Source organism: Ranitomeya variabilis, chromosome 2, assembly GCF_051348905.1.
Source record: "Ranitomeya variabilis isolate aRanVar5 chromosome 2, aRanVar5.hap1, whole genome shotgun sequence".
Lineage (NCBI taxonomy): Eukaryota > Metazoa > Chordata > Amphibia > Anura > Dendrobatidae > Ranitomeya > Ranitomeya variabilis.
The window spans coordinates 1,075,658,564-1,075,670,301 of NC_135233.1; positions in this window are offsets into that span (position 1 = coordinate 1,075,658,564).

An 11,738-nucleotide genomic window follows, 5' to 3' on the forward strand; every position below is an offset into this window, starting at 1 on the left:
AATTTGTGGAAAAACACTACATAGGATAAAGTAGAGGAGGGTTTTTGGGCCTTGCAGCGCCGTTTACGGCTGTCTGCACGGTCTCCGTGTGACTGCAGCTCGCCCTGTAGTCTGTGAGCAGCCGTAGCCTGGTTGTCTGCAGCTCAGGGTTGTTCACTGCGTCATACCGCCAAATCAATTTTATTTTTTTTTCAAGTAGTGTAGTCTGCTGCTAATTAATTTTAAAAAATCCTATTAGTGTCTTTCCACCCGTCTCCAGCTAATTTGTGGAAAAACACTACATAGGATAAAGTAGAGGAGGGTTTTTGGGCCTTGCAGCGCCGTTTACGGCTGTCTGCACGGTCTCCGTGTGACTGCAGCTCGCCCTGTAGTCTGTGAGCAGCCGTAGCCTGGTTGTCTGCAGCTCAGGGTTGTTCACTGCGTCATACCGCCAAATCAATTTTAATTTTTTTTCAAGTAGTGTAGTCTGCTGCTAATTAATTTTAAAAAATCCTATTAGTGTCTTTCCACCCGTCTCCAGCTAATTTGTGGAAAAACACTACATAGGATAAAGTAGAGGAGGGTTTTTGGGCCTTGCAGCGCCGTTTACGTCTGTCTGCACGGTCTCTGTGTGACTGCAGCTCTATCTGTTGTCAGTTCAGCCCCCAAAAAAGAAATAAATAATAAAGTTCACCATACACACCAGTTACACCACTTTACATTTGTGTAGGCCACATTAGCTCATATTAAAGTCTAGTCCACACTTTAGAAAATTAGTGTTTCTTATACCTGTTAGGAGGAGTTGCTCAGGAATAAGCACACAAATCCGTTAGTACTTTTCTGCTTATCTTTATCAGTCAACCAAGATGAAGAAGGCAGTGAGTAAGGCACGTGGGCGTGGGCGCGGAGCAGGGAGGGGACGTGGGGATTCTGTGCCTGCTGCGGGCACCGGTGACTCATCAGCACCCACTTTCACCAGGCAACAGTCGTTCATGCGCAGCTTTGTGTCAGAGCGCCGTACACCGCTGCTGCGTGAAGACCAAATTGAAGCCGTTGTCGGATGGATGGCAGCTAATGCATCAACTTCCATTAGTGCCACATCCTCTCAGACACAGAGCACTGGAGAGCAGCCATCTGTCTCTTCACCACCTGCCAAATTGCCCATGCAGACAGAGAGCCCAGGACAGGAGCCGTCTCTACTTCTGTTCTCTGAATCTCTTGGCTTGGAAACAGGGGGCCAGCCAAGCAGCATTGGAGAAATGGAAGAAGAGGCAGGGTGCAGTGATGCCCAACAGCTTTTTCTGTCTTCCTCTGAAGAGGCGGGTGGGCCAGTGGCTCCGGTCACCACATCGCAGGCCGCATCAGCTGATGATGACACTCAGGTGCCACTTACTGGTGCGTGCTCTGCTGCTGAGACTACCCAGGAGGAGCAGTTGGGGGCAGAGGGTAGTGTAGATGATGAGGTCCTCGACCCATCTTGGCGTGAGGGACAGGAAGGTGGTGGGAGCAGCTCTGAGGAAGAGATTCCCCGTACGGCCCAAAGAGGGAGAGGGAGGGGGAAGACTGCGGATCCTGCAGCCTCTGCTTTGGCACCCGTTAGGAGCATGTCTCTTCCAAAAGCCAAAAAGGGCGCTCCCAAGACTTGCAGTGCCTGGTCCTTTTTTGACACAGTTGCAGATGACATTTGCTATGTCAGATGCAACGTGTGTCATCACAAAGTCAAAAGAGGTCGAAATGTCAGCAGCCTCAATACCTCCAACATGTGGAAACATGTGCGCACCAGGCACCCGGCGTTGTTAGAAAAACACACTGAAGAGGTAGGCCAACCAACAGCGGCAGCTACCACCTCTTCAGCTCGTGTTGCCTCTTCCTCTAGCTCACACGCAGCTGGTTCGGCTTCCTCCCAGGATCGCCGTGGAAGAACCTCTGGCCCTGTTGTCCAGAGACCCGCTGTAATTCCACCCACAGCACCACTTTCCCAGTCATCCACACACTCCCAGCCCAGTCTACAGCCATCGGTAGTACAGGCATGGGAGAAAAGGCGGCCTTTCTCGTCAAACCACCCACGAGCACAGGCTCTGACTGCAGGCATTGCCAAACTTCTGTCACTGGAAATGCTGTCATTCAGGCTGGTGGAGACTGACAGCTTCCGTGACTTGATGTCATTGGCAGTCCCACAGTACAATGTGCCCAGCCGCTTTTACTTCAGCAGGCAAGCCGTCCCTGCCCTGCACAAGCATGTGGAGGGACACATAAAACACGCGCTACTGAACGCCGTCAGTAGCAAGGTCCACCTCACCACCGATGCGTGGACCAGTCAACATGGACAGGGGCGATACCTTTCCCTCACTGCCCATTGGGTTAATGTCATTGAGCCGGGTACAGACCGTGCGAGTGGCGCAGGACGTGTCCTGCCCACTCCAAGGATTGCAGGAATCCATTCTGTACGCATTGACTCCTCCTCTTACACCAGTTCCTCAGAATCATCGCTGCAGGAGCCGTCACAGTCCACCTCCACATGGACCCGTGATGAACGTGTACCTGTTACGACCGACATGAGCACAGCCGTGGCCAAACGTCAACAGGCCGTGTTGAAATTAATTTTTTGGGGGAATCGTAGCCACACAGCGCAGGAGCTCTGGAATGCCATCAAGCAGGAGAGCGATGTGTGGTTTGTGCCAGCGAATCTCCAGCCAGGCATGGTAGTGTGTGATAATGGCCGAAATCTGGTGGCAGCTCTGGGCCTCGGCAACCTCACTCACATCCCATGTCTGGCACATGTGCTCAATTTGGTCGTGCAGAGCTTTTTGAGGGACTATCCGGATCTTGATGCACTGCTGCACAAGGTCCGCCTAGAGTGTGCTCACTTGCGGCGTTCCAGCACGGCAAAAGCGCGCATTGCGGCTCTGCAGCGCCGATACCGCCTGCCGGAACATCGCATCATATGTGACCTACCTACCAGGTGGAATTCCACGTTACATATGTTGGAGCGGTTGTGTGAGCAGCAGCAAGCTGTAATGGAGTACCAGCTGCTTCAGGCGCAAAGAAGTCGCACTCAGCGCCGTACAGACTTCACAACCACAGAGTGGGCCACTATGAATGACGTCTGCCAGGTTTTGCGTCCCTTTGATTATTCCACGCGGATGGCGAGTGCAGATGATGCACTAGTCAGCATGACTGTCCCCCTTATCTGCCTGCTTGAAAAATCACTGCAAGCGCTAAGGGATGATGTTGTGGAAGAGGTGGAGGATGAGGATTCACCATTTCCATCATCTTCTGGACAGTCAGCGCCACGTGGTTCCTCACAAACGCTTAGGCAGGGGACAGTTTGTGAGGAGGATGAGGAGGAGTCAATGGAGGAGGAAGACGTCCGTCCAGAGGAGGGAGTTACCGAATTGTCCAGTACTCAGTGTGTACAGCGAGGGTGGGGTGATGACGAGCGGGCAGAGATCACGCCTCCAGCAGGGGACAGCGTTTCTTGGGCAGTTGGCAGTCTGCAGCACATGGTGGATTACATGCTGCAGTGCCTGAGAAACGACCGCCGCATCGCCCACATTCTCAACATGTCTGATTATTGGGTGTTCACCCTCCTCGATCCTCGCTACCGGGACAACGTAGAAAGCCTCATCACACTGTTGAACCGTGAGCGAAAAATGCGGGAGTACCAAGACACACTGGTCAATTCCATCATCTTCTCCATTCCAACTGAGAGAAGTGCTGCTAGTGCATTCCAAAGCAGCTCAGTGCGTCCAGGCAGTGGTGGAGGCTCTGCACAAAGAGGGAGCAGAAGCAGTGCCTCTGCCCAAGGCAAGACCAGTATGGCCCAACTGTGGCACAGTTTTCTGTGCCCCCCACAAAAGTCTACACCATCACAGACGGCTCCAGTCAGCAGGAGGCAACGGTTCCGTCAGATGGTGACAGACTACATGTCTTGCCCTCTTGCTGTACTCCCAGACGGCTCTTCCCCTTTCAAGTTTTGGGTCTCAAAGCTGGATACATGGCCAGAGCTAAGCCAGTATGCATTGGAGGTGCTGTCTTGCCCTGCGGCCAGTGTATTATCGGAACGTGTCTTTAGTGCTGCAGGTGGTGTACTAACTGACCGTCGCATGCGACTATCCTCCGATAACGTTGACCGGCTTACTTTCCTGAAAATGAACAAGGCCTGGATCTGGCAGGAATTTGCCACTCCTCCTCCTGATTAAATAATTAGGTCACTGTATACGTTATCCAGGTCTCCTGTTGTGTTCATCTTTCTACCACCTGAACTTAAATTCCTGTGCTCCAACACCGCCAGTTGAGGCTCAGAAGTGCCGTCTGCACAGTCAAAACATACGACCCAGTGTTATTGGGTTTCAGTAACGTCAGCTGATCCCCAGCTGTGTAGCCGGCAATGTGTCATGCGACCGCCACGCTGACACAACAACTGAAATGTAAGGGAATCTGTCCCCCCCCCCAAGGCGTTTGTTACTGAAAGAGCCACCTTGTGCAGCAGTAATGCTGCACAAGGAAAAGGTAGCTATTTTTGTTTAGCTCCTTGCACACGCAGAACTTAACACTTATAAAATGTGTCCCCTGCAACCGTAAAACCGTCCCGGAGGTGGGACTTTCCTTCGTAATGTGACGCAGCACAGCCGTCATTCCTACCCCCCCGGCGCCGCGCACCGGCTCCTCAGCGTTGTTTTATTCCGTCCCGGAGCCTGCGCTGTTATGTTATCCCGTGGCCAGGCAAACTTAGCGCTGCCCGTCTTCTGGCATCATTTGGTGTCAGGATGGCTGCGCCTGTGCGGCCGCGCTGGCAGAGAGCCCGCCTCGCAGTGTCTTCTGATTTAATCCCACTGGGGGCCTGGGATCCATGGACATGCGCAGTGCATATCTGAACCTCCACCTCTCACTCATTTCCCTATGGCTTCTTCAGACTGTTCGGTGTCAGCTGGTCCCTAATAGCATGCCACGGCCGTGACACCGCACAGTCTTAAGAAGCCGTAGGGAGGGGAGTGAGAGGCGAGGATATGCACTGCGCATGTCCATGGATCCCAGGCCCCCAGTGGGATTAAATCAGAAGACACTGCGAGGCGGGCTCTCTGCCAGCGCGGCCGCACAGGCGCAGCCAGCCTGACACCAAATGATGTCAGAAGATGGGCAGCGCTAAGTGTGCCTGGCCACGGGATAACATAACAGCGCAGGCTCCGGGACGGAATCAAACAACGCTGAGGAGCCGGGGCGCGGCGCCGGGGGGGTAGGAATGACGGTTGTGCTGCGTCATATTACGAAGGAAAGTCCCACCTCCGGGACGGTTTCACGGTTTCAGGGGACACATTTTATAAGTGTTTAGTTCTGCGTGTGCAAGGAGCATGATGAAAAGAGCCACCTTTTCCTTTTGCATCTTTTGTGCTGCACAAGCTGGCTCTTTCAGCTACAAACGCCTTGGGGGGGGGGTTAAAGGTTCCCTTTCGACTTTCTCAGGCTTCGGCCTACATTGTGTTCCTCTGCTTTTCCACCTGTCCCTGGGCTCCAACACCGCTATTTGCCGTCCAGAAGTGCTGTACGCACAGTCAACAGTCCCTCCTCTGTTATTGGGGTTCAGTAACGTCAGCTGTTCCCCTGCTGTGTGTGTGGCAATCCCTCCTACCTCCTCCAACCTCCTCCTCCTCCACCTGTCCCTGGGCTCCAACAACGCCAGTTGCCGTCCAGAAGTGCTGTACGCACAGTCAACAGTCCCTCCTCTGTTATTGGGGTTCAGTAACGTCAGCTGTTCCCCTGCTGTGTGTGTGGCAATCCCTCCTACCTCCTCCAACCTCCTCCTCCTCCTCCACCTGTCCCTGGGCTCCAACACCGCCAGTTGCCGTCCAGAAGTGCTGTACGCACAGTCAACAGTCCCTCCTCTGTTATTGGGGTTCAGTAACGTCAGCTGTTCCCCTGCTGTGTGTGTGGCAATCCCTCCTACCTCCTCCAACCTCCTCCTCCTCCTCCACCTGTCCCTGGGCTCCAACACCGCCAGTTGCCGTCCAGAAGTGCTGTACGCACAGTCAACAGTCCCTCCTCTGTTATTGGGGTTCAGTAACGTCAGCTGTTCCCCTGCTGTGTGTGTGGCAATCCCTCCTACCTCCTCCAACCTCCTCCTCCTCCTCCACCTGTCCCTGGGCTCCAACACCGCCAGTTGCCGTCCAGAAGTGCTGTACGCACAGTCAACAGTCCCTCCTCTGTTATTGGGGTTCAGTAACGTCAGCTGTTCCCCTGCTGTGTGTGTGGCAATCCCTCCTACCTCCTCCAACCTCCTCCTCCTCCACCTGTCCCTGGGCTCCAACAACGCCAGTTGCCGTCCAGAAGTGCTGTACGCACAGTCAACAGTCCCTCCTCTGTTATTGGGGTTCAGTAACGTCAGCTGTTCCCCTGCTGTGTGTGTGGCAATCCCTCCTACCTCCTCCAACCTCCTCCTCCTCCACCTGTCCCTGGGCTCCAACAACGCCAGTTGACGTCCAGAAGTGCTGTACGCACAGTCAACAGTCCCTCCTCTGTTATTGGGGTTCATTAACGTCAGCTGTTCCCCTGCTGTGTGTGTGGCAATCCCTCCTACCTCCTCCAACCTCCTCCTCCTCCTCCACCTGTCCCTGGGCTCCAACACCGCCAGTTGCCGTCCAGAAGTGCTGTACGCACAGTCAACAGTCCCTCCTCTGTTATTGGGGTTCAGTAACGTCAGCTGTTCCCCTGCTGTGTGTGTGGCAATCCCTCCTACCTCCTCCAACCTCCTCCTCCTCCACCTGTCCCTGGGCTCCAACACCGCCAGTTGCCGTCCAGAAGTGCTGTACGCACAGTCAACAGTCCCTCCTCTGTTATTGGGGTTCAGTAACGTCAGCTGTTCCCCTGCTGTGTGTGTGGCAATCCCTCCTACCTCCTCCAACCTCCTCCTCCTCCTCCACCTGTCCCTGGGCTCCAACACCGCCAGTTGCCGTCCAGAAGTGCTGTACGCACAGTCAACAGTCCCTCCTCTGTTATTGGGGTTCAGTAACGTCAGCTGTTCCCCTGCTGTGTGTGTGGCAATCCCTCCTACCTCCTCCAACCTCCTCCTCCTCCACCTGTCCCTGGGCTCCAACACCGCCAGTTGCCGTCCAGAAGTGCTGTACGCACAGTCAACAGTCCCTCCTCTGTTATTGGGGTTCAGTAACGTCAGCTGTTCCCCTGCTGTGTGTGTGGCAATCCCTCCTACCTCCTCCAACCTCCTCCTCCTCCTCCACCTGTCCCTGGGCTCCAACACCGCCAGTTGCCGTCCAGAAGTGCTGTACGCAGTCAACAGTCCCTCCTCTGTTATTGGGGTTCAGTAACGTCAGCTGTTCCCCTGCTGTGTGTGTGGCAATCCCTCCTACCTCCTCCAACCTCCTCCTCCTCCACCTGTCCCTGGGCTCCAACAACGCCAGTTGCCGTCCAGAAGTGCTGTACGCACAGTCAACAGTCCCTCCTCTGTTATTGGGGTTCAGTAACGTCAGCTGTTCCCCTGCTGTGTGTGTGGCAATCCCTCCTACCTCCTCCAACCTCCTCCTCCTCCTCCACCTGTCCCTGGGCTCCAACACCGCCAGTTGCCGTCCAGAAGTGCTGTACGCACAGTCAACAGTCCCTCCTCTGTTATTGGGGTTCAGTAACGTCAGCTGTTCCCCTGCTGTGTGTGTGGCAATCCCTCCTACCTCCTCCAACCTCCTCCTCCTCCACCTGTCCCTGGGCTCCAACACCGCCAGTTGCCGTCCAGAAGTGCTGTACGCACAGTCAACAGTCCCTCCTCTGTTATTGGGGTTCAGTAACGTCAGCTGTTCCCCTGCTGTGTGTGTGGCAATCCCTCCTACCTCCTCCAACCTCCTCCAACCTCCTCCTCCTCCACCTGTCCCTGGGCTCCAACACCGCCAGTTGCCGTCCAGAAGTGCTGTACGCACAGTCAACAGTCCCTCCTCTGTTATTGGGGTTCAGTAACGTCAGCTGTTCCCCTGCTGTGTGTGTGGCAATCCCTCCTACCTCCTCCAACCTCCTCCAACCTCCTCCTCCTCCACCTGTCCCTGGGCTCCAACACCGCCAGTTGCCGTCCAGAAGTGCTGTACGCACAGAGCCAAACACCTCGCCAATGTGTTAGTGGGGTTCAGCACCGCCAGCTGTTCCCCTGCTGTGTATACGGCAACGTGTACTGCGACCGCCACGCAGTCACAACAAGTTTACTTTAAGGGAACCTGTCCCCCCCCCCCCCAGGCGTTTGTTACTGAAGGAGCCACCTTGTGCAGCAGTAATGATGCAAAGGGAAAAAGTGCCTCTTTTCGTGGTGCTCCTTGCACATGCGGAACCTAACAGTTATGAAATGTGTCCCATCACAGCGTTAAACCGTCCGGTAGGTGGAACTTTCCTTTGTCGTGTGACGCAGCACAGCCATCATTTTTACCCCCTTGGCGCCGTGCGCCGCCTCCTCAGCGTTGTTTGAATCTGTCCCGGAGCCTGCGCTGTTAGGTTAGCCCTTGGCCATGCACACATTTTGCGCTGCCCGTCTTCTGACATCATTTGGTGTCAGGCTGGCTGCGCCTGTGCGGGTGCGCTGGCCGAGATCCCGCCTCGCAGTGTCGTCTAATGTAATCCCACCGCGGGCCTGTGATCCGTGCCCGTGCGCAGTGCATATCCTCGCCTCTCACTCCCCTCCCTACGGCTTCTTCAGACTGTGCGATGTCAGCTGGTCCCTAAAAGCATGCCACGGCCGTGACACCGCACAGTCTGAAAAAGCCGTAGGGAGGGGAGTGAGAGGCGAGGATATGCACTGCGCACGGGCACGGATCACAGGCCCGCGGTGGGATTACATTAGACGACACTGCGAGGCGGGATCTCGGCCAGCGCACCCGCACAGGCGCAGCCAGCCTGACACCAAATGATGTCAGAAGACGGGCAGCGCAAAATGTGTGCATGGCCAAGGGCTAACCTAACAGCGCAGGCTCCGGGACAGATTCAAACAACGCTGAGGAGGCGGCGCACGGCGCCAAGGGGGTAAAAATGATGGCTGTGCTGCGTCACACGACAAAGGAAAGTTCCACCTACCGGACGGTTTAACGCTGTGAGGGGACACATTTCATAACTGTTAGGTTGTGCAAGGACCATAATTAAAAGAGCTAAGTTTACCTTTTCCAGCATTAGTGCTGTACACAATGGCTCTTTCAGCTACAAACGCCTGGGGGGGGGGGGGGTTAAAGGTTTCCTTTCAACTTGCTCGAGTGCAGGCTTCGGCCTACACTCCGCTCCCCCTGCTCCTCCTGCTGACCCTGGGCTCTAACACTGCCAGTTGGGGCCCGGTACTGCTAGCTGCACAGAGAAAAACACCAGCCAATGTGTCAGTGGGGTTCAGCACCGCCAGCTGTTCCCCTGCTGTGCAGCCGGCATCGTGTCCTGCAAAAGCCACGCAGACACAAGAACTGAAATTGAAGGGAACCTGTCCCCCCTCCCCCAGGCGTTTGTACGTTTTTAAGGCCACCTTGTACAGCGGTAATGCTGCATGTGTGCAAGGTGGCTCATAAACGTATTCTCCTCGCACATGTGGAACGGAAAACACGTCTAAAATGTGTCCTCTGTGTGACCATTTAACCGTCCCGGTGGTGTGACTTTCCTTTGTAATGACACGCTGCAACCCCCTTGGTAGCGCTGCCCGTCTTCTGGCATCATTGTTTGGCTGGCTGCGCCTCTGCGGCCGCCCTGACCCACACAACGCCCCTCGGTGTCTTATTTATTGGGACTGCGAGGGTGTGATTGATGGGCAGGATCAGTGCATCAGTTCGCCTGTCCCTCCTCTCCTTCCGCCTTCTTCGGACTGTGCGGCTTCATGGCCGTGGCATGCGATAAGGGATCAGATGACGCCGCACAGTCTGAAGCGGGTGTAAGGACCCGAGTGTGAGAGGCCAACATATGTGCTGCGCCAGGCCCTGAATCCCAGCCCCGCAGTGTTTTGACAATGTTAAGACACTGCGGGGCTGGGATTCATGGTCATCGCGAAACGCACCGGTCGACATTAAATGATGTCAGAAGATGGGCAGCGCTAACAGCGCTAGGCCAGGGGATAACACGACAGCGCAGACTCCTGTACAGCAAATAACAACGCTCAGGAGGCTGCACCCAGCACCAAGGTGGGATTCTTGACATCTGTGCTGCGTCTCATTACAAAGGGAACTCGCACCTCCAACACAGTTTGACTGTATAAAGGGCTAAATGTTATACGTGTTTCATTCAGCGTGTGCAAGGAGCGAAATTAAAAGAGCAACCTTTGACTTGTGCAGCACTACTGCTGCATAAGCTGTGGCTCTTCTACTTTCTAACCCCTGAGGGGGGTTTAAGGTTACCTTTGAAATTGGTTCAAGTAGGCTTCGGCCTACACTCTGCTCCCCCTGCAGAGCCCGGGCTCCAACACCGCTAGTTGCTGTCCGGAAGTGCTGGCTGCACAGAGCCAAACACCTCGCCAATGTGTCAGTGGGGTCCAGCACCGCCAGCTGTTCCCCTGCTGTGTAGCCGGCAACGTGTCCTGCGACCGCCACGCAGACACAACAGACCCAAAGCTGCCGCCAGTGCAGGCTTCGGCCTACACTCCCCTCCCCCTGCTCCTGCTCCTCCTCCTCCTGCTGACCCTGGGCTCTAACAAACCGCCAGTTGGGGCCCAGATGTGCTAGCTGCACAGAGAAAAACACCAGCCAATGTGTCAGTGGGGTCCAGCACCGCCAGCTGTTCCCCTGCTGTGCAGCCGGCAACGTGTCCTGCAAAAGCCACGCAGACACAAGAACTGAAATTGAAGGGAACCTGTCCCCCCTCCCCCAGGCGTTTTTACGTTATCCAGCCACCTTGTACAGCGGTAATGCTGCATGTGTGCAAGGTGGCTCAGAAACGTATTCTCCTCGCACATGTGGAACTGAAAACACGTCTGCAATGTGTCCTCTGTGTGACCATTTAACCGTCCCGGTGGTGTGACTTTCCTTTGTAATGACACGCTGCAACCCCCTTGGTAGCGCTGCCGTCTTCTGGCATCATTGTTTGGCTGGCTGCGCCTCTGCGGCCGCCCTGACCCACACAACGCCCCTCGGTGTCTTATTTCTTGGGACTGCGAGGGTGTGTTTGATGGGCATGAGCAGTGCATCAGTTCGCCTGTCCCTCATCTCCTTCCGCCTTCTTCGGACTGTGCGGCTTCATGGCCGTGGCATGCGATAAGGGATCAGCTGACGCCACATAGTCTGAAGCAGGTGTAAGAACCCAAGCGAGAGGCGAACATATGTACTGCGCCAGGCCATGAATCCCAGCCCCGCAGTGTTTTAACTATGTCAATACACTGCGGGGCTGTGATTCATGGGCATCGCGAACCGCACCAGCCAACATTAAATGAGGTCAGAAGATGGGCAGCGCTAACAGCGCTAGGCCAGGGGATAACACGACAGCGCAGACTCCTGTACAGCAAATAACAATGCTCAGGAGGCTGCACCCAGCACCAAGGTGGGATTCTTGACATCTGTGCTGCGTCTCATTACAAAGGGAACTCGCGCCTCCAACACAGTTTGACTGTTTAAAGGGCTAAATGTTATACGTGTTTCATTCAGCGTGTGCAAGGAGCGAAATTAAAAGAGCAACCTTTGACTTGTGCAGCACTACTGCTGCATAAGCTGTGGCTCTTCTACTTTGTAACCCCTGAGGGGGGGTTAAAGGTTACCTTTGAAATTGGTTCAATTAGGCTTCGGCCTACACTCTGCTCCCCCTGCAGAGCCCTGGGCTCCAAC